At 57.2% G+C, this 26,722-nt stretch overlaps 6 non-coding genes across 6 annotated transcripts; all 6 read left to right on the top strand.

Annotated features, from left to right (window-relative positions):
• The first annotated feature begins 6,679 nt into the window (after positions 1-6,679).
• Positions 6,680-6,798, top strand: LOC125969694 (5S ribosomal RNA). The gene has a single exon (XR_007481689.1). It is a non-coding gene; the product is annotated as a 5S ribosomal RNA (ribosomal RNA).
• Positions 6,799-7,429: 631 nt separating this feature from the next.
• On the top strand, positions 7,430-7,548 carry LOC125969727 (5S ribosomal RNA). The gene has a single exon (XR_007481721.1). It is a non-coding gene; the product is annotated as a 5S ribosomal RNA (ribosomal RNA).
• Positions 7,549-8,285: 737 nt separating this feature from the next.
• LOC125969701 (5S ribosomal RNA) lies at positions 8,286-8,404 on the top strand. Its single transcript, XR_007481696.1, has one exon. It is a non-coding gene; the product is annotated as a 5S ribosomal RNA (ribosomal RNA).
• A 16,158-nt stretch (positions 8,405-24,562) lies between these two features.
• LOC125969696 (5S ribosomal RNA) lies at positions 24,563-24,681 on the top strand. The gene has a single exon (XR_007481691.1). It is a non-coding gene; the product is annotated as a 5S ribosomal RNA (ribosomal RNA).
• Positions 24,682-25,312: 631 nt separating this feature from the next.
• Positions 25,313-25,431, top strand: LOC125969715 (5S ribosomal RNA). The gene has a single exon (XR_007481709.1). It is a non-coding gene; the product is annotated as a 5S ribosomal RNA (ribosomal RNA).
• Positions 25,432-26,270: 839 nt separating this feature from the next.
• Positions 26,271-26,389, top strand: LOC125969700 (5S ribosomal RNA). Its single transcript, XR_007481695.1, has one exon. It is a non-coding gene; the product is annotated as a 5S ribosomal RNA (ribosomal RNA).
• The last annotated feature ends 333 nt before the right edge of the window (positions 26,390-26,722 follow it).

The raw sequence follows: 26,722 nt of genomic DNA, 5'->3' as shown, positions 1-26,722 counted from the left end.
CATGTGACTAATTAAAATAATGCCGCATGTGGTCATTTGATAAAGTAATGAAGGACATAATATTGACACAATATCACAGCATACTGCAAAGTTGAAATGCTCTTAGTTTTGCCCCCCTTGCATATGTATGTGTCTGTCGATGAATTGCTCTGGGATCACTGCCCAGGGCCTGCTGTCCATCCAAGATCTTTATGTCCACTTCACCGTCCTCAGAGTCTCTTCCCAGGCCCCGGTCAGCGTTCAGGAGTTCCCTAGTAATCGACATCTCCATAACCAGTCGTCAGCAAACAATTCTTCTCCTTTGTGGTTGTTTGGGGCACGGGGATGATTGGTGGTCGTTGTTCAATAGAACCTCCAAGCGTCCCTGCATCTACTCCTACGATCCAGAGGCCCGCGTGAACCTAAAACAAACAAACAAACAAACAAACAACAACACTCCCCCCAGGAGTTATGAATTATCTTCCTTATTTCTCATCGTGCTGTCAGTCTCGCACGATTTCTCCTGTGACTGCTGCCTGTTGAATTCTGGCACGTCCTGTTAAAGCCTCCAAAACAAGTGAATCCAAAAAAGCATTGAATGTCACAATTAAATTTTATATGTATCTACTTACGCACTCAAACGTAACTCCACCCCCCTTTAACACATTCGCCCAATGTGTCATTAGGCATTTAAAAAGGAACCGGCAAACGTCCTACCACATCATCACGTCTTGCAGCCAGTCCTGTCGAACCTTGCAGTCATCCAGGATCGTCATCCCCAAGTTCCTGAAAATTGACTGTGCACCTCACACTCGGCAATACCAACAACGAACACTTGTGCTCACAAAACTACACAGGCATCGAGTATCTACTAAATGAAAATAGACACACAATGAATCATGGCGCACGGGGATTCCGTCCTGAAAATCATCAATCATCATAAAAATCAAAAGGGTTAGGGTTAACATTTTCACGTGAATTCAACATAAACTTTCCAAGACTGCAATCGACAACCTGCAAAAGTAATACAAGTTATAAAACAACCAGCAATCTGCTCCTTGGCTGTCGGTTGACGCTGCAATAAGTCAAGTGACACACAGAAACAAAGCCAAGCTCGCACTTGCCACAAGCAAGCTTAAGTTCCATATGTATGGTTGTCATCTACATAGTCTGTCACCTTGTCGGGTGAGTTCAGGTTCGTCATGTCATATGTCCATCGTCCTAGTGTTCGATATCAGTCCTGTCTTGTCCATCCGTGTTGCTGAATTCGGCCTTCTCCATGAACTATTTTTGTTGTTCATGGTGCCTTTGATTAACCATCGGCTGTTAGTCATCACACTTGGGTGTTCCCGTCTCAGGTGAGAGGAATCTTACCCTCAACTGTGACCCTTTCATACCAACTACAAAATACTTTGGCCTTTCATACTGCCCTCAACACACACACACACACACACATATTCGTAACCACACAAGCGCCAATCCATTTGCATCTATCACTCATACAACAACAAACAAATTTAGTATGTGTAAGTGAACAGGCAATCAGCGAATATTAACGGTAAACCCTTCATTTCTGGATGTCCTTCCCAAGTGAATATTTCGTACATTCGTACCGGACCTTAACTGTAAAATTGCCAATTAAATGCCTAAAAATTCAGTCATTTGTACTGCTGAGCATGTTCATGGGTGAGCATGGGGAAAGAAGCAGCCTCAGTAGGTCCTTAAATAATCTTGTCCTAATCCATCGTTCTGATCGAGCACCTGGGTAAAGATACTCAAAAGTCTTCCTCCAACAGTCTACTCCACTACATTATTTTCACTTTGCCATGTTAAGGCATTTGTTTTCCGAGTCCTATCACATTTGTCATCGCGTTCACTGTCACTTGGTGTGAGTCTCATGCAGTGTTATTCTTAACTGTCAAAAGTTTTCATGGCTGTTATTCCTTGATCTTATCAAACTTTTTGTTTTGACACCAGAATTTCCCTATGAGGTGTGATTAACTTCTACTTTATTAATTACCTCCATTGAATAATCTAATCACCTTTTGACTGCATCCTAGTAGATCCTAATGCCCTATTTTTCCTTCTCCGAACTGTTAATGACTAAATGTCTAATTGTTAAGCTGGATGGGCTAAATGTGATTCTACTCTTATCTCTTACAATTTTAGCCTATCTGTTTCATCCAAATTTATCCTCTGACTATGATACTTTTTCTTTCTTCGTAACACTACACAATTTGTTCCTTATTTGTTTATCTTTTAGCAAGACTCCTCAGTTGTGTCAAACTCAGTGCCCAAGCAAGCTTCCATCCACTCTGACCCAAGCTCCACCAAGTTTGATAACGTCTTGATGCATCTTTCAGGTCTTGTGTGTCTTTCGCCGCACCTCATTGTCAGGTTGTTATCTTTGGTTGTAGTCTCAGAGTCAACTCATCCCTCACTCTTGGATGAGTCCATTTTCAACTGAGTCCATTCTCATCTTGTGAGTCCATTCACTCTTTGTACTCCGCCGCCGAGGATGTCGTTCTCCTCCAGAAGCGTTGTGCTCCCCCCAAAGCACAAATTTAGTCCTTCTTTGCTCTTGCAAAGGTCAAAGGTGCCTTAGAGCCATGCACCATTTTTCTTGATGTTCTCAGCTGTCGGTGGAGTCTCGGGATCGAGTTTCAGAGTCACTGATGGATACTGAAAAAACAGACTGGGATACCAAACTTAAATATCATCTTCCAATTTGACATAAATTCCATAGTGCCTTCTGTTAATCAAACTTCAAATTCTACTATTATCAATAATCTAATCTACCTGAGAAGAACAGCGCCTTTCCTTCATGAGTGCTCGGATGTATTGTGATGGACCTCATTTGAACCATTTTAAATTGACAGATTACCCTAAACTTAAATTGCAAGTCTTAGCTGTTATTTCTCTCAATTATACTGTAATTTCCAGAAACTCCTCCTATTTTCAGGCTACTATCTATCTTTTGTTTTCCTAACTTTGATTTTATGCCATTCTCTCTATTACCTTTCCACCTTTCCTGATTTGAGCCTTCAATTTCTGATCTAGTTTCCAAATTTTGCCTAGTATCATCTCTATTTTGACCTCAGTATTAATGGTGTTATGCTCACTTTACAGATATTACTGAACTGTCCTGAATTTATAATTCACTGCTAGTACATCGAAGGCCATTTCTCAGCTGTTCACTTTTTCCATGTTCCTGTTAGGCTCCACTATTTGAATCTTCGAATTTTTATATAGAGTTTCTTTTAGGTTCCTGTGTGGATCATGTTTCACACAAACAGGACATGCTTAAAAAAAAAATTTTTTTTTTCAAGAATCTAAACCAAAGGTAACTAATAGGTAACTAATAACTCATCTCCCCCCTGTTGTCACATAAGTGACACAACAGGCGTTGCCTTAAAAGTCATTTTGGCAAAACAGTTTTGTTATTGACATCGTCAATAGCACCTTATCCATTATCACACCCTTTGTTGTTTGAACTAATATCATTTTCAATCTTGTCAATCCTTCTTCTACTTTTGGTGTCCACGCGAATGTATCTTTGACTGCTAACGGCTGTCCATGAGCCACTCCTGTTAGTGGCTTAGCAATTTCAGCATAGCATGGAGCCCAAGCTCTGCTGTAATGACAGAAAAAAACATCAGTTGTTCTTCGTGGCAGGTCGTGGTGTGTCTAATATAACCTGTTCCCTGCTCTCCCTTTCGCTGAGAGTAAACCAAGATAGTTTACTTCTGGTTTTTACCCATCCTAACTTCTGTTACTTGACTTCACTTCCTCTCTGGCCTAAATGCTGCATGAGGAGAAAGGAATCTCATCCTTACACTTCCTTTGTTTCAAAAGCAATTATCATCATTGTAGACGAAAACTTGAATTTTTGTCTACTTGAAGCCCTTTGAGACTGTTTGTGATTTAGGGCTATACAAATAAACTTGACTTGACTTTTAGATGAAAGCGTAAAACGAGCCATTCAATCCATGATAATCAGTCAACCACTGTGAAATAAGCCCTGTTTTCTTTTCTTAGCATTAAATATGCTCAAAATCACTCTTTCTTCAAAGTTGTTCTACTACATTTCACATAGTAGTCTCCAACAACGTCAACCATTCAAGCTGTATCTTGTCATTCATTCCTGCTCATTTGCATCTCACACACGCGCACACACACACAGGCACGCACGCATGCACTGTTCTCACTCTCCTCAAGCTCTCTTCAAGCTGTCCACACAGTCATACTACATCATTTTTAATTCACAGTCCTCATTTGAATCTGTCCTTTCTCAAGGTTCTTGGTAAAACAACCCACTCATTCCGATTTTGACATATTCCAAAAATTCACTCAAGAGGAGAGAATTGCATTCAATTAATTCCATAAGCTTTTCATTTCCACAAAATTTGCAAATTTAGGGCAATTTTCCTTCCACTCATTCTTAAAGGCAAATTCTACATTTCACCTTTACATTGTCCCAGTTTGAAATTCACATCATTCAGCCCATTTAAATCACACTGGGAAAGTTTTTAAACATTCCCGAAATTGCAAAATTATAAAATTCATATTTTCACGTTAAATCATTACTTCTTTGTAATGCTATGGCATGCTCAAACTTAGCCAATAAAAGATTGATTAAAATTTCTGCAAAATTTTACAAAATTCATATTTCACCTCTAAGTTCTACATGTTTCAACTGATTCAATTCTGCTCGAACATCATTCTGTTGCATCTCCTAAGTATTTATTCATTTTTTATTATGAATATTCATATTTATTTAGTATTTACCCCAATTTCTCCAAAAAGTGCATTTTCCAGTTTTAATGTCTCCTTTTTTATTTTATTTTTTCTTGCAGTGCAAATCGAATAGACCCCAGTCTAGTAACTTTCCTTGCACACTATTTTAGCCAATTTCAAAATTTTAACACATAGACACACATAAACACACAGAGAACACAAGGACAACACAAAGGCCCACAACAAAACACAGTGCACAAACAACATCAACAAACAATGCTGTGCAAACGTCTTCCTCTATTTGATGTTTTGGTTTTACTATTTTTATTTATTTTTTTCTCACATTACTGGCCTTTCAATAAGGTTTGACAACTGTATCATTCGCATACATCAGCGTCATTTATACTTTGGGGAAATTTAACAGCCTTGGTCATGCTTCTTGTTTGTACAGGAGTTCTTATTGACTGACCATAATATATTTTGCTATCATATGGGGGGGGGGTTCAGGTCTTTTAAATTAGATGCATGTTTTGCATAGGAGCAGAAGGAGCTTCTGCCTCAGGCTCCTCTTCTTGAGCCACGCCTAACAGTGCGCCTACGCACTATAGCTTCATTGTCTGACAATCATACTTGCAGCCTCAAGTTTGGTAACTTATTTAACGTATACTTGTCATCCCCTGATACATTGTCAGTAACACTTTGACGGCCCCCCATTGTAATCAATTTAGTTCAACATTTAAATCATAGGGATTTCTAAAGATGGAATGTTTCTTTAGTGCAATAACAACTTTCTGTGGTAATTCCTGCTTTGACCAGTTTTCTGGTGAGGAATTCCACAGAAATTTGCCATTTCTTCCCACCATGTTACATGCAGCACAATAGCGAGTGATACGTGCTACCATTCACACACATTCACACCGCGGAATTTTCTTAACACAACGAGGTGTATTTCCGTCTACAAGTTCCATCTGTAGACCGAATTCCTATCACTTGGAATTCACAACAAGGACTCCGCCGTCCTTACCCGGGTACCCTTTTTCTGGGGACTAAAATACCCCAACCACGCAGCCAACAAAGAGGTCTCACCGAGTCTCTGAGAGATTTCTTTTGAAGTTTCCGTCAATCCTCGCTGCCGAGAGGTGCTGAACCGGACGCCGGCCTGGTGGATGAACATTGTTCCCCAGGGCTTTCCTTCAGGCGTCCTGTGACCTCTGCCGTGCACGGATTCGGCGTCTTCAACACTCTTCGGATCAGCGAGCAGATTTTCAGGAAATCCCGGACGAGCCCCCAAAAATGTTGGGTTGACAACATTTATCTGAAATCAATCTCGGAGACGGTAGGTCTTTCTTGGCTTAGCGTTTTCTCCTGCGCAGAAGGGCGCATCCCAGACACAGCAAGTGTGGCTGAGATTCGCGCTCTGCTCTGAGTTTTGCCGACCTTTTTATTGAGAAAGAAACAATTGGGCAAGTGTACATGATCGGGTAGGTTCACAGGCAGGAAATACATTCCAAAGTTATATCTCATTACCACAGAACAAAGGGGATACTCTCGTGGACGGAGCAGTATTGGACGTCTCATGACTATTAGCTTAACAAAAACGTAGTCTTTAGTGGCCCTGGGAATACATCCCGGTGTCGTACTCATGACTTCAACTTAAATGAGACCTCTGTCTGCTTCAGCCATCCCATGACAATCTCATGATCTGAACATGTCTAGCTAACTATGGGGCTTATTGTATAGCGTGGCTAATGACTCCAGTCATTAGCCGGCCATATGCCCCCAAATCATTTTCACAAGGCTAGATGGTCACATACTGCGGAGAGTCTTGCACACAAAAGTAGATACATAGAATCCAATGATAAAAAGTATATCATTTCCAACAGTTTTGAAGGCTTCATTGGCTCGCTCTCTAGTTTCAGGGGCGATTGTGTCTATAAAATGCAAAATGTTGGGTCACCTCACGGCTTACGGCCATACTACCCTGAGAACGCCCGATCTCGTCCGATCTCGGAAGCTAAGCAGGGTCGGGCCTGGTTAGTACTTGGATGGGAGACCGCCTGGGAATACCAGGTCCTGTAAGCTTTTTCTTTTTCTTATGTGCACTTCAATCGTTTAAGAAGCTATTTTTTACAACACCCATCACGAATGGCATCCGGAAACAGCAAGCCTAATTTAAACTCCGACATTGAAACTATAACACGAGTTTGAAAGCTATATTATGTGGTGACATCCACAGCATTGTAGTTAAATTTTTTACCGCTAGAGAGCAGACTATGTACAGTGAGCATGGCTCCCTGTGAACTCAAAGCAGCAGGCTTGACTTGTAAAAGAACCCAACACAACACTTCCATGAAGTGTTTTTAAACTTTTCAAGGCATTTATTTTGATTCAGCAAAATGCAGGTCGCAACGGCAAATTCGTGCTACCGCATAAAAAGCTGTCAATAACTTTTCATGATAGCCATGTTTCCAGAAAACACCAAAAGCCTTGGAAGAAAGACTGTTTCGGCCCTGGTTGTAAAAAAAAACAAAAAAAAACAAAAGGGAAGGGTGACCGTCCGCGAATACCAGGTGCTGAAAGCCTTTTTTTTTTTTTTTTTCCCACGTCAATTGTGAAAGGAAACTTTTACCACAGCCATCAAGTCCCGCCGCTGCTTGGCATGGTTTCAGGGGCGATTGTGTCTATAAAATGAAAAATTCTGAGCGGTCTCACGGCTTACGGCCATACTACCCTGAGAGCGCCCGATCTCGTCCGATCTCGGAGGCTAAGCAGGGTCGGGCCTGGTTAGTACTTGGATGGGAGACCGCCTGGGAATACCACTTACCGTAAGCTTTTTTTTTTTTTTTTTTTCTTATGTGCACTTCAATCGTTTAAGCCAAGAACTTTTTACAGCACCCATCAAGAATGGCATTCGGAAACTGCAAGCCTAGTTTGAACTCCGACACTGAAACTACAACACGAGTTTAAAACCTACATTGTGTGGCGACAGCCATAGCATTGCAGTTCACGTTTTTACCGCTAGAGGACAGACACCTTTTTCATGACATTTATTTTGATACAGCCAAATGCAGGTTTTGTGCACTTCACTTTTCCGTTGGGCATTCGCGTAGAACCCTATTCCAGTTACGGCCAGATTCTTTTAGACTAGTGGTCCCCAAACTTTCTTGCGCCACGGACCGGCTACGCGTCAGAAATATTTTTGCGGACCTGCCTTTATATATATAAATAAACAATAAATCTATATAAATAAATACTACATTTATAATAAATATATATAAATAGGATTAAATAAAATGATACGACTGGCATAAAAACAAATATAAACCACATAAAAATAAAAGTCACCATTACGTTGAATTATTGGGAGCACCGAGCTTGTTTCTCAGAAACGAGCCGGTCCCATCCAGGCGTAATCGGAGACAATGAAACCCAAAGTGGTTAAGGTTTGTCTTTTAATGCAGGATGCTTGGTCTCCATGTGCCGAAGCAGTTTTGAAGGCTTCATTGGCTTGCTCGCTAGTTTCAGGGGCGATTGTGTCTATAAAATGCAAAATGTTGGGTCACTTCACGGCTTACGGCCATACTACCCTGAGAACGCCTGATCTCGTCTGATCTCGGAAGCTAAGCAGGGTCGGGCCTGGTTAGTACTTGGATGGGAGACTGCCTGGGAATACCAGGTGCTGTAAGCTTTTTCTTTTTCTTATGTGCACTTCAAGCTCTTTTTTTTTTTTTCTTATGTGCACTTCAATCGTTTAAGACAAGAACTTTTTACAGCACCCATCACGAATGGCATTCGGAAACTGCAAGCCTAGTTTCAACTCCGACACTGAAACTACAACACGAGTTAAAAACCTCTATGTACAGTGAATAAAGAGCATGGCTCCCTGTGAACTCAAAGCAGCAGTCTTTACTTGTAAAAGAACCCAGCACAACACATTGCGCTTCCATGTAGTGTTTTTACCTTTTTCATGACATTTATTTTGATACAGCCAAATGCAGGTTTTGTGCACTTCACTTTTCCGTTGGGCATTCGCGTAGAACCCTATTCCAGTTACGGCCAGATTCTTTTAGACTAGTGGTCCCCAACCTTTCTTGCGCCACGGACCGGCTACGCGTCAGAAATATTTTTGCGGACCTGCCTTTATATATATAAATAAACAATAAATCTATATAAATAAATACTACATTTATTATAAGTATATATACCGTATTTGCCGGTGTATTGGTCGACCTTTTTCGATCCAAAATCGACCGAAAAAAATGGACCTCGACTTATACACCGAGTCATAAAATTTAACTTCGTACTCATCGCTTCAAATGTGATGGTAACCAAGGCCGTTTCTCATGCATCTCATTGTGCGTTGCACTTAGAAAATTTGAACCGGGCGGCGTGCGCGAGTGCGCGGCCCGCTGGAAGTCGAATGAGGCGCCGCGACCACCTCCGCGGTGCTTATAAACAGCCGATCCGCTCGGCGGGGGCTATTTTCGGGCACTTGGCTCGTGCGCACGGCCTCCCGGATGTGCCGGGCGGGTGCGCGAGCTCGCCGCCCGCCGGAAGTCGAATGAGGCGCCGCGACCACCTCCGCGGTGCTTATAAACAGCCGATCCGCTCGGCGGGGGCTATTTTCGGCCACTTGGCTCGTGCGCACGGCCTCCCGGATGTGCCGGGCGGGTGCGCGAGCTCGCCGCCCGCCGGAAGTCGAATGAGGCGCCGCGACCACCTCCGCGGTGCTTATAAACAGCCGATCCGCTCGGCGGGGGCTATTTTCGGCCACTTGGCTCGTGCGCACGGCCTCCCGGATGTGCCGGGCGGGTGCGCGAGCTCGCCGCCCGCCGGAAGTCGAATGAGGCGCCGCGACCACCTCCGCGGTGCTTATAAACAGCCGATCCGCTCTGCGGGGGCTATTTTCGGCCACTTGGCTCGTGCGCACGGCCTCCCGGATGTGCCGGGCGGGTGCGCGAGCTCGCCGGCCGCTGGAAGTCGAATGAGGCGCCGCGACCACCTCCGCGGTGCTTATAAACAGCCGATCCGCTCGGCGGGGGCTATTTTCGGCCACTTGGCTCGTGCGCACGGCCTCCCGGATGTGCCGGGCGGGTGCGCGAGCTCGCCGGCCGCTGGAAGTCGAATGAGGCGCCGCGACCACCTCCGCGGTGCTTATAAACAGCCGATCCGCTCGGCGGGGGCTATTTTCGGCCACTTGGCTCGTGCGCACGGCCTCCCGGATGTGCCGGGCGGGTGCGCGAGCTCGCCGCCCGCCGGAAGTCGAATGAGGCGCCGCGACCACCTCCGCGGTGCTTATAAACAGCCGATCCGCTCGGCGGGGGCTATTTTCGGCCACTTGGCTCGTGCGCACGGCCTCCCGGATGTGCCGGGCGGGTGCGCGAGCTCGCCGCCCGCCGGAAGTCGAATGAGGCGCCGTGACCACCTCCGCGGTGCTTATAAACAGCCGATCCGCTCGGCGGGGGCTATTTTCGGCCACTTGGCTCGTGCGCACGGCCTCCCGGATGTGCCGGGCGGGTGCGCGAGCTCGCCGCCCGCCGGAAGTCGAATGAGGCGCCGCGACCACCTCCGCGGTTCTTATAAACAGCCGATCCGCTCGGCGGGGGCTATTTTCGGCCACTTGGCTCGTGCGCACGGCCTCCCGGATGTGCCGGGCGGGTGCGCGAGCTCGCCGCCCGCCGGAAGTCGAATGAGGCGCCGCGACCACCTCCGCGGTGCTTATAAACAGCCGATCCGCTCGGCGGGGGCTATTTTCGGCCACTTGGCTCGTGCGCACGGCCTCCCGGATGTGCCGGGCGGGTGCGCGAGCTCGCCGGCCGCTGGAAGTCGAATGAGGCGCCGCGACCACCTCCGCGGTGCTTATAAACAGCCGATCCGCTCGGCGGGGGCTATTTTCGGCCACTTGGCTCGTGCGCACGGCCTCCCGGATGTGCCGGGCGGGTGCGCGAGCTCGCCGGCCGCTGGAAGTCGAATGAGGCGCCGCGACCACCTCCGCGGTGCTTATAAACAGCCGATCCGCTCGGCGGGGGCTATTTTCGGCCACTTGGCTCGTGCGCACGGCCTCCCGGATGTGCCGGGCGGGTGCGCGAGCTCGCCGCCCGCCGGAAGTCGAATGAGGCGCCGCGACCACCTCCGCGGTGCTTATAAACAGCCGATCCGCTCGGCGGGGGCTATTTTCGGCCACTTGGCTCGTGCGCACGGCCTCCCGGATGTGCCGGGCGGGTGCGCGAGCTCGCCGGCCGCTGGAAGTCGAATGAGGCGCCGCGACCACCTCCGCGGTGCTTATAAACAGCCGATCCGCTCGGCGGGGGCTATTTTCGGCCACTTGGCTCGTGCGCACGGCCTCCCGGATGTGCCGGGCGGGTGCGCGAGCTCGCCGGCCGCTGGAAGTCGAATGAGGCGCCGCGACCACCTCCGCGGTGCTTATAAACAGCCGATCCGCTCGGCGGGGGCTATTTTCGGCCACTTGGCTCGTGCGCACGGCCTCCCGGATGTGCCGGGCGGGTGCGCGAGCTCGCCGCCCGCCGGAAGTCGAATGAGGCGCCGCGACCACCTCCGCGGTGCTTATAAACAGCCGATCCGCTCGGCGGGGGCTATTTTCGGCCACTTGGCTCGTGCGCACGGCCTCCCGGATGTGCCGGGCGGGTGCGCGAGCTCGCCGGCCGCTGGAAGTCGAATGAGGCGCCGCGACCACCTCCGCGGTGCTTATAAACAGCCGATCCGCTCGGCGGGGGCTATTTTCGGCCACTTGGCTCGTGCGCACGGCCTCCCGGATGTGCCGGGCAGGTGCGCGAGCTCGCCGGCCGCTGGAAGTCGAATGAGGCGCCGCGACCACCTCCGCGGTGCTTATAAACAGCCGATCCGCTCGGCGGGGGCTATTTTCGGCCACTTGGCTCGTGCGCACGACCTCCCGGATGTGCCGGGCGGGTGCGCGAGCTCGCCGGCCGCTGGAAGTCGAATGAGGCGCCGCGACAACCTCCGCGGTGATTATAAACAGCCGATCCGCTCGGCGGGGGCTATTTTCGGCCACTTGGCTCGTGCGCACGGCCTCCCGGATGTGCCGGGCGGGTGCGCGAGCTCGCCGGCCGCTGGAAGTCGAATGAGGCGCCGCGACCACCTCCGCGGTGCTTATAAACAGCCGATCCGCTCGGCGGGGGCTATTTTCGGCCACTTGGCTCGTGCGCACGGCCTCCCGGATGTGCCGGGCGGGTGCGCGAGCTCGCCGGCCGCTGGAAGTCGAATGAGGCGCCGCGACCACCTCCGCGGTGCTTATAAACAGCCGATCCGCTCGGCGGGGGCTATTTTCGGCCACTTGGCTCGTGCGCACGGCCTCCCGGATGTGCCGGGCGGGTGCGCGAGCTCGCCGCCCGCCGGAAGTCGAATGAGGCGCCGCGACCACCTCCGCGGTGCTTATAAACAGCCGATCCGCTCGGCGGGGGCTATTTTCGGCCACTTGGCTCGTGCGCACGGCCTCCCGGATGTGCCGGGCGGGTGCGCGAGCTCGCCGCCCGCCGGAAGTCGAATGAGGCGCCGCGACCACCTCCGCGGTGCTTATAAACAGCCGATCCGCTCGGCGGGGGCTATTTTCGGCCACTTGGCTCGTGCGCACGGCCTCCCGGATGTGCCGGGCGGGTGCGCGAGCTCGCCGCCCGCCGGAAGTCGAATGAGGCGCCGCGACCACCTCCGCGGTGCTTATAAACAGCCGATCCGCTCGGCGGGGGCTATTTTCGGCCACTTGGCTCGTGCGCACGGCCTCCCGGATGTGCCGGGCGGGTGCGCGAGCTCGCCGGCCGCTGGAAGTCGAATGAGGCGCCGCGACCACCTCCGCGGTGCTTATAAACAGCCGATCCGCTCGGCGGGGGCTATTTTCGGCCACTTGGCTCGTGCGCACGGCCTCCCGGATGTGCCGGGCGGGTGCGCGAGCTCGCCGGCCGCTGGAAGTCGAATGAGGCGCCGCGACCACCTCCGCGGTGCTTATAAACAGCCGATCCGCTCGGCGGGGGCTATTTTCGGCCACTTGGCTCGTGCGCACGGCCTCCCGGATGTGCCGGGCGGGTGCGCGAGCTCGCCGCCCGCCGGAAGTCGAATGAGGCGCCGCGACCACCTCCGCGGTGCTTATAAACAGCCGATCCGCTCGGCGGGGGCTATTTTCGGCCACTTGGCTCGTGCGCACGGCCTCCCGGATGTGCCGGGCGGGTGCGCGAGCTCGCCGCCCGCCGGAAGTCGAATGAGGCGCCGTGACCACCTCCGCGGTGCTTATAAACAGCCGATCCGCTCGGCGGGGGCTATTTTCGGCCACTTGGCTCGTGCGCACGGCCTCCCGGATGTGCCGGGCGGGTGCGCGAGCTCGCCGCCCGCCGGAAGTCGAATGAGGCGCCGCGACCACCTCCGCGGTTCTTATAAACAGCCGATCCGCTCGGCGGGGGCTATTTTCGGCCACTTGGCTCGTGCGCACGGCCTCCCGGATGTGCCGGGCGGGTGCGCGAGCTCGCCGCCCGCCGGAAGTCGAATGAGGCGCCGCGACCACCTCCGCGGTGCTTATAAACAGCCGATCCGCTCGGCGGGGGCTATTTTCGGCCACTTGGCTCGTGCGCACGGCCTCCCGGATGTGCCGGGCGGGTGCGCGAGCTCGCCGGCCGCTGGAAGTCGAATGAGGCGCCGCGACCACCTCCGCGGTGCTTATAAACAGCCGATCCGCTCGGCGGGGGCTATTTTCGGCCACTTGGCTCGTGCGCACGGCCTCCCGGATGTGCCGGGCGGGTGCGCGAGCTCGCCGGCCGCTGGAAGTCGAATGAGGCGCCGCGACCACCTCCGCGGTGCTTATAAACAGCCGATCCGCTCGGCGGGGGCTATTTTCGGCCACTTGGCTCGTGCGCACGGCCTCCCGGATGTGCCGGGCGGGTGCGCGAGCTCGCCGCCCGCCGGAAGTCGAATGAGGCGCCGCGACCACCTCCGCGGTGCTTATAAACAGCCGATCCGCTCGGCGGGGGCTATTTTCGGCCACTTGGCTCGTGCGCACGGCCTCCCGGATGTGCCGGGCGGGTGCGCGAGCTCGCCGGCCGCTGGAAGTCGAATGAGGCGCCGCGACCACCTCCGCGGTGCTTATAAACAGCCGATCCGCTCGGCGGGGGCTATTTTCGGCCACTTGGCTCGTGCGCACGGCCTCCCGGATGTGCCGGGCAGGTGCGCGAGCTCGCCGGCCGCTGGAAGTCGAATGAGGCGCCGCGACCACCTCCGCGGTGTTTATAAACAGCCGATCCGCTCGGCGGGGGCTATTTTCGGCCACTTGGCTCGTGCGCACGACCTCCCGGATGTGCCGGGCGGGTGCGCGAGCTCGCCGGCCGCTGGAAGTCGAATGAGGCGCCGCGACAACCTCCGCGGTGATTATAAACAGCCGATCCGCTCGGCGGGGGCTATTTTCGGCCACTTGGCTCGTGCGCACGGCCTCCCGGATGTGCCGGGCGGGTGCGCGAGCTCGCCGGCCGCTGGAAGTCGAATGAGGCGCCGCGACCACCTCCGCGGTGCTTATAAACAGCCGATCCGCTCGGCGGGGGCTATTTTCGGCCACTTGGCTCGTGCGCACGGCCTCCCGGATGTGCCGGGCGGGTGCGCGAGCTCGCCGGCCGCTGGAAGTCGAATGAGGCGCCGCGACCACCTCCGCGGTGCTTATAAACAGCCGATCCGCTCGGCGGGGGCTATTTTCGGCCACTTGGCTCGTGCGCACGGCCTCCCGGATGTGCCGGGCGGGTGCGCGAGCTCGCCGGCCGCTGGAAGTCGAATGAGGCGCCGCGACCACCTCCGCGGTGCTTATAAACAGCCGATCCGCTCGGCGGGGGCTATTTTCGGCCACTTGGCTCGTGCGCACGGCCTCCCGGATGTGCCGGGCGGGTGCGCGAGCTCGCCGGCCGCTGGAAGTCGAATGAGGCGCCGCGACCACCTCCGCGGTGCTTATAAACAGCCGATCCGCTCGGCGGGGGCTATTTTCGGCCACTTGGCTCGTGCGCACGGCCTCCCGGATGTGCCGGGCGGGTGCGCGAGCTCGCCGGCCGCTGGAAGTCGAATGAGGCGCAGCGACCACCTCCGAGGTGCTTATAAACAGCCGATCCGCTCGGCGGGGGCTATTTTCGGCCACTTGGCTCGTGCGCACGGCCTCCCGGATGTGCCGGGCGGGTGCGCGAGCTCGCCGGCCGCTGGAAGTCGAATGAGGCGCCGCGACCACCTCCGCGGTGCTTATAAACAGCCGATTCGCTCGGCGGGGGCTATTTTCGGCCACTTGGCTCGTGCGCACGGCCTCCCGGATGTGCCGGGCGGGTGCGCGAGCTCGCCGGCCGCTGGAAGTCGAATGAGGCGCCGCGACCACCTCCGCGGTGCTTATAAACAGCCGATCCGCTCGGCGGGGGCTATTTTCGGCCACTTGGCTCGTGCGCACGGCCTCCCGGATGTGCCGGGCGGGTGCGCGAGCTCGCCGGCCGCTGGAAGTCGAATGAGGCGCCGCGACCACCTCCGCGGTGCTTATAAACAGCCGATCCGCTCGGCGGGGGCTATTTTCGGCCACTTGGCTCGTGCGCACGGCCTCCCGGATGTGCCGGGCGGGTGCGCGAGCTCGCCGGCCGCTGGAAGTCGAATGAGGCGCCGCGACCACCTCCGCGGTGCTTATAAACAGCCGATCCGCTCGGCGGGGGCTATTTTCGGCCACTTGGCTCGTGCGCACGGCCTCCCGGATGTGCCGGGCGGGTGCGCGAGCTCGCCGGCCGCTTGAAGTCGAATGAGGCGCCGCGACCACCTCCGCGGTGCTTATAAACAGCCGATCCGCTCGGCGGGGGCTATTTTCGGCCACTTGGCTCGTGCGCACGGCCTCCCGGATGTGCCGGGCGGGTGCGCGAGCTCGCCGGCCGCTGGAAGTCGAATGAGGCGCCGCGACCACCTCCGCGGTGCTTATAAACAGCCGATCCGCTCGGCGGGGGCTATTTTCGGCCACTTGGCTCGTGCGCACGGCCTCCCGGATGTGCCGGGCGGGTGCGCGAGCTCGCCGGCCGCTGGAAGTCGAATGAGGCGCCGCGACCACCTCCGCGGTGCTTATAAACAGCCGATCCGCTCGGCGGGGGCTATTTTCGGCCACTTGGCTCGTGCGTACGGCCTCCCGGATGTGCCGGGCGGGTGCGCGAGCTCGCCGGCCGCTGGAAGTCGAATGAGGCGCCGCGACCACCTCCGCGGTGCTTATAAACGGCCGATCCGCTCGGCGGGGGCTATTTTCGGCCACTTGGCTCGTGCGCACGGCCTCCCGGATGTGCATGGCGGGTGCGCGAGCTCGCCGGCCGCTGGAAGTCGAATGAGGCGCCGCGACCACCTCCGCGGTGCTTATAAACAGCCGATCCGCTCGGCGGGGGCTATTTTCGGCCACTTGGCTCGTGCGCACGGCCTCCCGGATGTGCCGGGCGGGTGCGCGAGCTCGCCGGCCGCTGGAAGTCGAATGAGGCGCCGCGACCACCTCCGCGGTGCTTATAAACAGCCGATCCGCTCGGCGGGGGCTATTTTCGGCCACTTGGCTCGTGCGCACGGCCTCCCGGATGTGCCGGGCGGGTGCGCGAGCTCGCCGGCCGCTGGAAGTCGAATGAGGCGCCGCGACCACCTCCGCGGTGCTTATAAACTGCCGATCCGCTCGGCGGGGGCTATTTTCGGCCACTTGGCTCGTGCGCACGGCCTCCCGGATGTGCCGGGCGGGTGCGCGAGCTCGCCGGCCGCTTGAAGTCGAATGAGGCGCCGCGACCACCTCCGCGGTGCTTATAAACAGCCGATCCGCTCGGCGGGGGCTATTTTCGGCCACTTGGCTCGTGCGCATGGCCTCCCGGATGTGCCGGGCGGGTGCGCGAGCTCGCCGCCCGCCGGAAGTCGAATGAGGCGCCGCGACCACCTCTGCGGTGCTTATAAACAGCCGATCCGCTCGGCGGGGGCTATTTTCGGCCACTTGGCTCGTGCGCACGGCCTCCCGGATGTGCCGGGCGGGTGCGCGAGCTCGCCGGCCGCTGGAAGTCGAATGAGGCGCCGCGACCACCTCGGCGGTGCTTATAAACAGCCGATCCGCTCGGCGGGGGCTATTTTCGGCCACTTGGCTCGTGCGCACGGCCTCCCGGATGTGCTGGGCGGGTGCGCGAGCTCGCCGGCCGCTGGAAGTCGAATGAGGCGCCGCGACCACCTCCGCGGTGCTTATAAACAGCCGATCCGCTCGGCGGGGGCTATTTTCGGCCACTTGGCTCGTGCGCACGGCCTCCCGGATGTGCCGGGCGGGTGCGCGAGCTCGCCGGCCGCTGGAAGTCGAATGAGGCGCCCGACCACCTCCGCGGTGCTTATAAACAGCCGATCCGCTCGGCGGGGGCTATTTTCGGCCACTTGGCTCGTGCGCACGGCCTCCCGGATGTGACGGGCGGGTGCGCGAGCTCGCCGGCCGCTTGAAGTCGAATGAGGCGCCGCGACCACCTCCGCGGTGCTTATAAACAGCCGATCGGCTCGGCGGGGGCTATTTTCGGCCACTTGGCTCGTGCGCACGGCCTCCCGGATGTGCCGGGCGGGTGTGCGAGCTCGCCGCCCGCCGGAAGTCGAATGAGGCGCCGCGACCACCTCCGCGGTGCTTATAAACAGCCGATCCGCTCGGCGGGGGCTATTTTCGGCCACTTGGCTAGTGCGCACGGCCTCCCGGATGTGCCGGGCGGGTGCGCGAGCTCGCCGGCCGCTGGAAGTCGAATGAGGCGCCGCGACCACCTCCGCGGTGCTTATAAACAGCCGATCCGCTCGGCGGGGGCTATTTTCGGCCACTTGGCTCGTGCGCACGGCCTCCCGGATGTGCCGGGCGGGTGCGCGAGCTCGCCGGCCGCTTGAAGTCGAATGAGGCGCCGCGACCACCTCCGCGGTGCTTATAAACAGCCGATCCGCTCGGCGGGGGCTATTTTCGGCCACTTGGCTCGTGCGCACGGCCTCCCGGATGTGCCGGGCGGGTGCGCGAGCTCGCCGGCCGCTGGAAGTCGGATGAGGCGCCGCGACCACCTCCGCGGTGCTTATAAACAGCCGATCCGCTCGGCGGGGGCTATTTTCGGCCACTTGGCTCGTGCGCACGGCCTCCCGGATGTGCCGGGCGGGTGCGCGAGCTCGCCGTCCGCTGGAAGTCGAATGAGGCGCCCGACCACCTCCGCGGTGCTTATAAACAGCCGATCCGCTCGGCGGGGGCTATTTTCGGCCACTTGGCTCGTGCGCACGGCCTCCCGGATGTGACGGGCGGGTGCGCGAGCTCGCCGGCCGCTGGAAGTCGAATGAGGCGCCGCGACCACCTCCGCGGTGCTTATAAACAGCCGATCCGCTCGGCGGGGGCTATTTTCGGCCACTTGGCTCGTGCGCACGGCCTCCCGGATGTGCCGGGCGGGTGCGCGAGCTCGCCGGCCGCTGGAAGTCGAATGAGGCGCCGCGACCACCTCCGCGGTGCTTATAAACAGCCGATACGCTCGGCGGGGGCTATTTTCGGCCACTTGGCTCGTGCGCACGACCTCCCGGATGTGCCGGGCGTTTGCGCGAGCTCGCCGGCCGCTGGAAGTCGAATGAGGCGCCGCGACCACCTCCGCGGTGCTTATAAACAGCCGATCCGCTCGGCGGGGGCTATTTTCGGCCACTTGGCTCGTGCGCACGGCCTCCCGGATGTGCCGGGCGGGTGCGCGAGCTCGCCGGCCGCTGGAAGTCGAATGAGGCGCCGCGACCACCTCCGCGGTGCTTATAAACAGCCGATCCGCTCGGCGGGGGCTGTTTTCGGCCACTTGGCTCGTGCGCACGGCCTCCCGGATGTGCCGGGCGGGTGCGCGAGCTCGCCGGCCGCTGGAAGTCGAATGAGGCGCCGCGACCACCTCCGCGGTGCTTATAAACAGCCGATCCGCTCGGCGGGGGCTATTTTCGGCCACTTGGCTCGTGCGCACGGCCTCCCGGATGTGCCGGGCGGGTGCGCGAGCTCGCCGGCCGCTGGAAGTCGAATGAGGCGCCGCGACCACCTCCGCGGTGCTTATAAACAGCCGATCCGCTCGGCGGGGGCTATTTTCGGCCACTTGGCTCGTGCGCACGGCCTCCCGGATGTGCCGGGCGGGTGCGCGAGCTCGCCGGCCGCTGGAAGTCGAATGAGGCGCCGCGACCACCTCCGCGGTGCTTATAAACAGCCGATACGCTCGGCGGGGGCTATTTTCGGCCACTTGGCTCGTGCGCACGACCTCCCGGATGTGCCGGGCGTTTGCGCGAGCTCGCCGGCCGCTGGAAGTCGAATGAGGCGCCCGACCACCTCCGCGGTGCTTATAAACAGCCGATCCGCTCGGCGGGGGCTATTTTCGGCCACTTGGCTCGTGCGCACGGCCTCCCGGATGTGACGGGCGGGTGCGCGAGCTCGCCGGCCGCTTGAAGTCGAATGAGGCGCCGCGACCACCTCCGCGGTGCTTATAAACAGCCGATCGGCTCGGCGGGGGCTATTTTCGGCCACTTGGCTCGTGCGCACGGCCTCCCGGATGTGCCGGGCGGGTGTGCGAGCTCGCCGCCCGCCGGAAGTCGAATGAGGCGCCGCGACCACCTCCGCGGTGCTTATAAACAGCCGATCCGCTCGGCGGGGGCTATTTTCGGCCACTTGGCTAGTGCGCACGGCCTCCCGGATGTGCCGGGCGGGTGCGCGAGCTCGCCGGCCGCTGGAAGTCGAATGAGGCGCCGCGACCACCTCCGCGGTGCTTATAAACAGCCGATCCGCTCGGCGGGGGCTATTTTCGGCCACTTGGCTCGTGCGCACGGCCTCCCGGATGTGCCGGGCGGGTGCGCGAGCTCGCCGGCCGCTTGAAGTCGAATGAGGCGCCGCGACCACCTCCGCGGTGCTTATAAACAGCCGATCCGCTCGGCGGGGGCTATTTTCGGCCACTTGGCTCGTGCGCACGGCCTCCCGGATGTGCCGGGCGGGTGCGCGAGCTCGCCGGCCGCTGGAAGTCGGATGAGGCGCCGCGACCACCTCCGCGGTGCTTATAAACAGCCGATCCGCTCGGCGGGGGCTATTTTCGGCCACTTGGCTCGTGCGCACGGCCTCCCGGATGTGCCGGGCGGGTGCGCGAGCTCGCCGTCCGCTGGAAGTCGAATGAGGCGCCCGACCACCTCCGCGGTGCTTATAAACAGCCGATCCGCTCGGCGGGGGCTATTTTCGGCCACTTGGCTCGTGCGCACGGCCTCCCGGATGTGACGGGCGGGTGCGCGAGCTCGCCGGCCGCTGGAAGTCGAATGAGGCGCCGCGACCACCTCCGCGGTGCTTATAAACAGCCGATCCGCTCGGCGGGGGCTATTTTCGGCCACTTGGCTCGTGCGCACGGCCTCCCGGATGTGCCGGGCGGGTGCGCGAGCTCGCCGGCCGCTGGAAGTCGAATGAGGCGCCGCGACCACCTCCGCGGTGCTTATAAACAGCCGATACGCTCGGCGGGGGCTATTTTCGGCCACTTGGCTCGTGCGCACGACCTCCCGGATGTGCCGGGCGTTTGCGCGAGCTCGCCGGCCGCTGGAAGTCGAATGAGGCGCCGCGACCACCTCCGCGGTGCTTATAAACAGCCGATCCGCTCGGCGGGGGCTATTTTCGGCCACTTGGCTCGTGCGCACGGCCTCCCGGATGTGCCGGGCGGGTGCGCGAGCTCGCCGGCCGCTGGAAGTCGAATGAGGCGCCGCGACCACCTCCGCGGTGCTTATAAACAGCCGATCCGCTCGGCGGGGGCTGTTTTCGGCCACTTGGCTCGTGCGCACGGCCTCCCGGATGTGCCGGGCGGGTGCGCGAGCTCGCCGGCCGCTGGAAGTCGAATGAGGCGCCGCGACCACCTCCGCGGTGCTTATAAACAGCCGATCCGCTCGGCGGGGGCTATTTTCGGCCACTTGGCTCGTGCGCACGGCCTCCCGGATGTGCCGGGCGGGTGCGCGAGCTCGCCGGCCGCTGGAAGTCGAATGAGGCGCCGCGACCACCTCCGCGGTGCTTATAAACAGCCGATCCGCTCGGCGGGGGCTATTTTCGGCCACTTGGCTCGTGCGCACGGCCTCCCGGATGTGCCGGGCGGGTGCGCGAGCTCGCCGGCCGCTGGAAGTCGAATGAGGCGCCGCGACCACCTCCGCGGTGCTTATAAACAGCCGATACGCTCGGCGGGGGCTATTTTCGGCCACTTGGCTCGTGCGCACGACCTCCCGGATGTGCCGGGCGTTTGCGCGAGCTCGCCGGCCGCTGGAAGTCGAATGAGGCGCCGCGACCACCTCCGCGGTGCTTATAAACAGCCGATCCGCTCGGCGGGGGCTATTTTCGGCCACTTGGCTCGTGCGCACGGCCTCCCGGATGTGCCGGGCGGGTGCGCGAGCTCACCGGCCGCTGGAAGTCGAATGAGGCGCCGCGACCACCTCCGCGGTGCTTATAAACAGCCGATCCGCTCGGCGGGGGCTATTTTCGGCCACTTGGCTCGTGCGCACGGCCTCCCGGATGTGCCGGGCGGGTGCGCGAGCTCGCCGGCCGCTGGAAGTCGAATGAGGCGCCGCGACCACCTCCGCGGTGCTTATAAACAGCCGATCCGCTCGGCGGGGGCTATTTTCGGCCACTTGGCTCGTGCGCACGGCCTCCCGGATGTGCCGGGCGGGTGCGCGAGCTCGCCGGCCGCTGGAAGTCGAATGAGGCGCCGCGACCACCTCCGCGGTGCTTATAAACAGCCGATCCGCTCGGCGGGGGCTATTTTCGGCCACTTGGCTCGTGCGCACGGCCTCCCGGATGTGCCGGGCGGGTGCGCGAGCTCGCCGGCCGCTTGAAGTCGAATGAGGCGCCGCGACCACCTCCGCGGTGCTTATAAACAGCCGATCCGCTCGGCGGGGGCTATTTTCGGCCACTTGGCTCGTGCGCACGGCCTCCCGGATGTTCCGGGCGGGTGCGCGAGCTCGCCGGCCGCTTGAAGTCGAATGAGGCGCCGCGACCACCTCCGCGGTGCTTATAAACAGCCGATCCGCTCGGCGGGGGCTATTTTCGGCCACTTGGCTCGTGCGCACGGCCTCCCGGATGTGCCGGGCGAGTGCGCGAGCTCGCCGGCCGCTGGAAATCGAATGAGGCGCCGCGACCACCTCCGCGGTGCTTATAAACAGCCGATCCGCTCGGCGGGGGCTATTTTCGGCCACTTGGCTCGTGCGCACGGCCTCCCGGAGTTGCCGGGCGGGTGCGCGAGCTCGCCGGCCGCTGGAAGTCGAATGAGGCGCCGCGACCACCTCCGCGGTGCTTACAAACAGCCGATCCGCTCGGCGGGGGCTATTTTCGTCCACTTGGCTCGTGCGCACGGCCTCCCGGATGTGCCGGGCGGGTGCGCGAGCTCGCCGGCCGCTGGAAGTCGAATGAGGCGCCGCGACCACCTCCGCGGTGCTTATAAACAGCCGATCCGCTCGGCGGGGGCTATTTTCGGCCACTTGGCTCGTGCGCACGGCCTCCCGGATGTGCCGGGCGGGTGCGCGAGCTCGCCGCCCCCTGGAAGTCGAATGAGGCGCCGCGACCACCTCCGCGGTGCTTATAAACAGCCGATCCGCTCGGCGGGGGCTATTTTCGGCCACTTGGCTCGTGCAAACGGCCTCCCGGATGTGCCGGGCGGGTGCGCGAGCTCGTCGGCCGCTGGAAGTCGAATGAGGCGCCGCGACCACCTCCGCGGTGCTTATAAACAGCCGATCCGCTCGGCGGGGGCTATTTTCGGCCACTTGGCTCGTGCGCACGGCCTCCCGGATGTGCCGGGCGGGTGCGCGAGCTCGCCGGCCGCTGGAAGTCGAATGAGGCGCCGCGACCACCTCCGCGGTGCTTATAAACAGCCGATCCGCTCGGCGGGGGCTATTTTCGGCCACTTGGCTCGTGCGCACGGCCTCCCGGATGTGCCGGGCGGGTGCACGAGCTCGCCGGCCGCTGGAAGTCGAATGAGGCGCCGCGACCACCTCCGCGGTGCTTATAAACAGCCGATCCGCTCGGCGGGGGCTATTTTCGGCCACTTGGCTCGTGCGCACGGCCTCCCGGATGTGCCGGGCGGGTGCGCGAGCTCGCCGGCCGCTTGAAGTCGAATGAGGCGCCGCGACCACCTCCGCGGTGCTTATAAACAGCCGATCCGCTCGGCGGGGGCTATTTTCGGCCACTTGGCTCGTGCGCACGGCCTCCCGGATGTTCCGGGCGGGTGCGCGAGCTCGCCGGCCGCTTGAAGTCGAATGAGGCGCCGCGACCACCTCCGCGGTGCTTATAAACAGCCGATCCGCTCGGCGGGGGCTATTTTCGGCCACTTGGCTCGTGCGCACGGCCTCCCGGATGTGCCGGGCGGGTGCGCGAGCTCGCCGGCCGCTGGAAGTCGAATGAGGCGCCGCGACCACCTCCGCGGTGCTTATAAACAGCCGATCCGCTCGGCGGGGGCTATTTTCGGCCACTTGGCTCGTGCGCACGGCCTCCCGGATGTGCCGGGCGGGTGCGCGGGCTCGCCGGCCGCTGGAAGTCGAATGAGGCGCCGCTACCACCTCCGCGGTGCTTATAAACAGCCGATCCGCTCGGCGGGGGCTATTTTCGGCCACTTGGCTCGTGCGCACGGCCTCCCGGATGTGCCGGGCGGGTACGCGAGCTAGCCGGCCGCTGGAAGTCGAATGAGGCGCCGCGACCACCTCCGCGGTGCTTATAAACAGCCGATCCGCTCGGCGGGGGCTATTTTCGGCCACTTGGCTCGTGCGCACGGCCTCCCGGATGTGCCGGGCGGGTGCGCGAGCTCGCCGGCCGCTGGAAGTCGAATGAGGCGCCGCGACCACCTCCGCGGTGCTTATAAACAGCCGATCCGCTCGGCGGGGGCTATTTTCGGCCACTTGACTCGTGCGCACGGCCTCCCGGATGTGCCGGGCGGGTGCGCGATCTCGCCGGCCGCTGGAAGTCGAATGAGGCGCCGCGACCACCTCCGCGGTGCTTATAAACTGCCGATCCGCTCGGCGGGGGCTATTTTCGGCCACTTGGCTCGTGCGCACGGCCTCCCGGATGTGCCGGGCGGGTGCGCGAGCTCGCCGGCCGCTGGAAGTCGAATGAGGCGCCGCGACAACCTCCGCGGTGATTATAAACAGCCGATCCGCTCGGCGGGGGCTATTTTCGGCCACTTGGCTCGTGCGCACGGCCTCCCGGATGTGCCGGGCGGGTGCGCGAGCTCGCCGGCCGCTGGAAGTCCAATGAGGCGCCGCGATCTCCTCCGCGGTGCTTAGAAAGTGCCGATTCGCTCGGCTTGGAGCTATTTCCGGCCTCCCGTTGGTGCCGGGCGGCGTGCGCGAGCTCGCCGGCCGCGATCTCCTCCGCGGTGCTTATAAACAGCAGCATGCGCACGGCCTCCCAAAATTTGAACACATTTCGTCAATAAATTTCGCATATTGAATTTTGAAGTTTAATATAATGCAACAATTGAGCTCGACTTATACAAAGGATATATCATAAAATCGTAAATTTCCGTCAAATTTTAGGGGGTCGACTTATACACCGAGTCGACCTGTACACCGGCAAATACGGTAAATACGATTAAATAAAATGATACGACTGGCATAAAAACAAATATAAACCACATAAAAATAAAAGTCACCATTACGTTGAATTATTGGGAGCACCGAGCTTGTTTCTCAGAAACGAGCCGGTCCCATCCAGGCGTAATCGGAGACAATGAAACCCGAAGTGGTTAAGGTTTGTCTTTTAATGCAGGATGCTTGGTCTCCATGTGCCGAAGCAGTTTTGAAGGCTTCATTGGCTCGCTCGCTAGTTTCAGGGGCGATTGTGTCTATAAAATGCAAAATGTTGGGTCACCTCACGGCTTACGGCCATACTACCCTGAGAACGCCCGATCTCGTCCGATCTCGGAAGCTAAGCAGGGTCGGGCCTGGTTAGTACTTGGATGGGAGACCGCCTGGGATTACCAGGTGCTGTAAGCTTTCTCTTTTTCTTATGTGCACTTCAATCGTTTAAGAAGCTATTTTTTACAACACCCATCACGAATGGCATCCGGAAACAGCAAGCCTAATTTAAACTCCGACATTGAAACTATAACACGAGTTTGAAAGCTATATTATGTGGTGACATCCACAGCATTGTAGTTACATTTTTTACCGCTAGAGAGCAGACTATGTACAGTGAGCATGGCTCCCTGTGAACTCAAAGCAGCAGGCTTGACTTGTAAAAGAACCCAACACAACACTTCCATGAAGTGTTTTTAAACTTTTCAAGGCATTTATTTTGATTCAGCAAAATGCAGGTCGCAACGGCAAATTCGTGCTACCGCATAAAAAGCTGTCAATAACTTTTCATGATAGCCATGTTTCCAGAAAACACCAAAAGCCTTGGAAGAAAGACTGTTTCGGCCCTGGTTGTAAAAAAAACAAAAAAAAAACAAAAGGGAAGGGTGACCGTCCGGGAATACCAGGTGCTGAAAGCCTCTTTTTTTTTTTTTTTCCCACGTCAATTGTGAAAGGAAACTTTTACCACAGCCATCAAGTCCCGCCGCTGCTTGGCATGGTTTCAGGGGCGATTGTGTCTATAAAATGAAAAATTCTGAGCGGTCTCACGGCTTACGGCCATACTACCCTGAGAGCGCCCGATCTCGTCCGATCTCGGAGGCTAAGCAGGGTCGGGCCTGGTTAGTACTTGGATGGGAGACCGCCTGGGAATACCAGTTACCGTAAGCTTTTTTTTTTTTTTTTTCTTATGTGCACTTCAATCGTGTAAGCCAAGAACTTTTTACAGCACCCATCAAGAATGGCATTCGGAAACTGCAAGCCTAGTTTGAACTCCGACACTGAAACTACAACACGAGTTTAAAACCTACATTGTGTGGCGACAGCCATAGCATTGCAGTTCACGTTTTTACCGCTAGAGGACAGACTATGTACAGTGAATAAAGAGCATGGCTCCCTGTGAACTCAAAGCAGCAGTCTTTACTTGTAAAAGATCCCAGCACAACACATTGTGCTTCCATGTAGTGTTTTTACCTTTTTCATGACATTTATTTTGATACAGCCAAATGCAGGTTTTGTGCACTTCACTTTTCCGTTGGGCATTCGCGTAGAACCCTATTCCAGTTACGGCCAGATTCTTTTAGACTAGTGGTCCCCAAACTTTCTTGCGCCACGGACCGGCTACGCGTCAGAAATATTTTTGCGGACCTGCCTTTATATATATAAATAAACAATAAATCTATATAAATAAATACTACATTTATAATAAATATATATAAATAGGATTAAATAAAATGATACGACTGGCATAAAAACAAATATAAACCACATAAAAATAAAAGTCACCATTACGTTGAATTATTGGGAGCACCGAGCTTGTTTCTCAGAAACGAGCCGGTCCCATCCAGGCGTAATCGGAGACAATGAAACCCAAAGTGGTTAAGGTTTGTCTTTTAATGCAGGATGCTTGGTCTCCATGTGCCGAAGCAGTTTTGAAGGCTTCATTGGCTTGCTCGCTAGTTTCAGGGGCGATTGTGTCTATAAAATGCAAAATGTTGGGTCACTTCACGGCTTACGGCCATACTACCCTGAGAACGCCTGATCTCGTCTGATCTCGGAAGCTAAGCAGGGTCGGGCCTGGTTAGTACTTGGATGGGAGACTGCCTGGGAATACCAGGTGCTGTAAGCTTTTTCTTTTTCTTATGTGCACTTCAAGCTCTTTTTTTTTTTTTTTTCTTATGTGCACTTCAATCGTTTAAGCCAAGAACTTTTTACAGCACCCATCACGAATGGCATTCGGAAACTGCAAGCCTAGTTTGAACTCCGACACTGAAACTACAACACGAGTTAAAAACCTCTATGTACAGTGAATAAAGAGCATGGCTCCCTGTGAACTCAAAGCAGCAGTCTTTACTTGTAAAAGAACCCAGCACAACACATTGCGCTTCCATGTAGTGTTTTTACCTTTTTCATGACATTTATTTTGATACAGCCAAATGCAGGTTTTTTGCACTTCACTTTT

Source organism: Syngnathus scovelli, chromosome 5 (genome assembly GCF_024217435.2).
Source record: "Syngnathus scovelli strain Florida chromosome 5, RoL_Ssco_1.2, whole genome shotgun sequence".
In the NCBI taxonomy this organism is placed as follows: Eukaryota; Metazoa; Chordata; class Actinopteri; order Syngnathiformes; family Syngnathidae; genus Syngnathus; species Syngnathus scovelli.
Note: the sequence above shows the minus strand (reverse complement) of the source record. Positions and strands in the feature narration are given on the sequence as shown.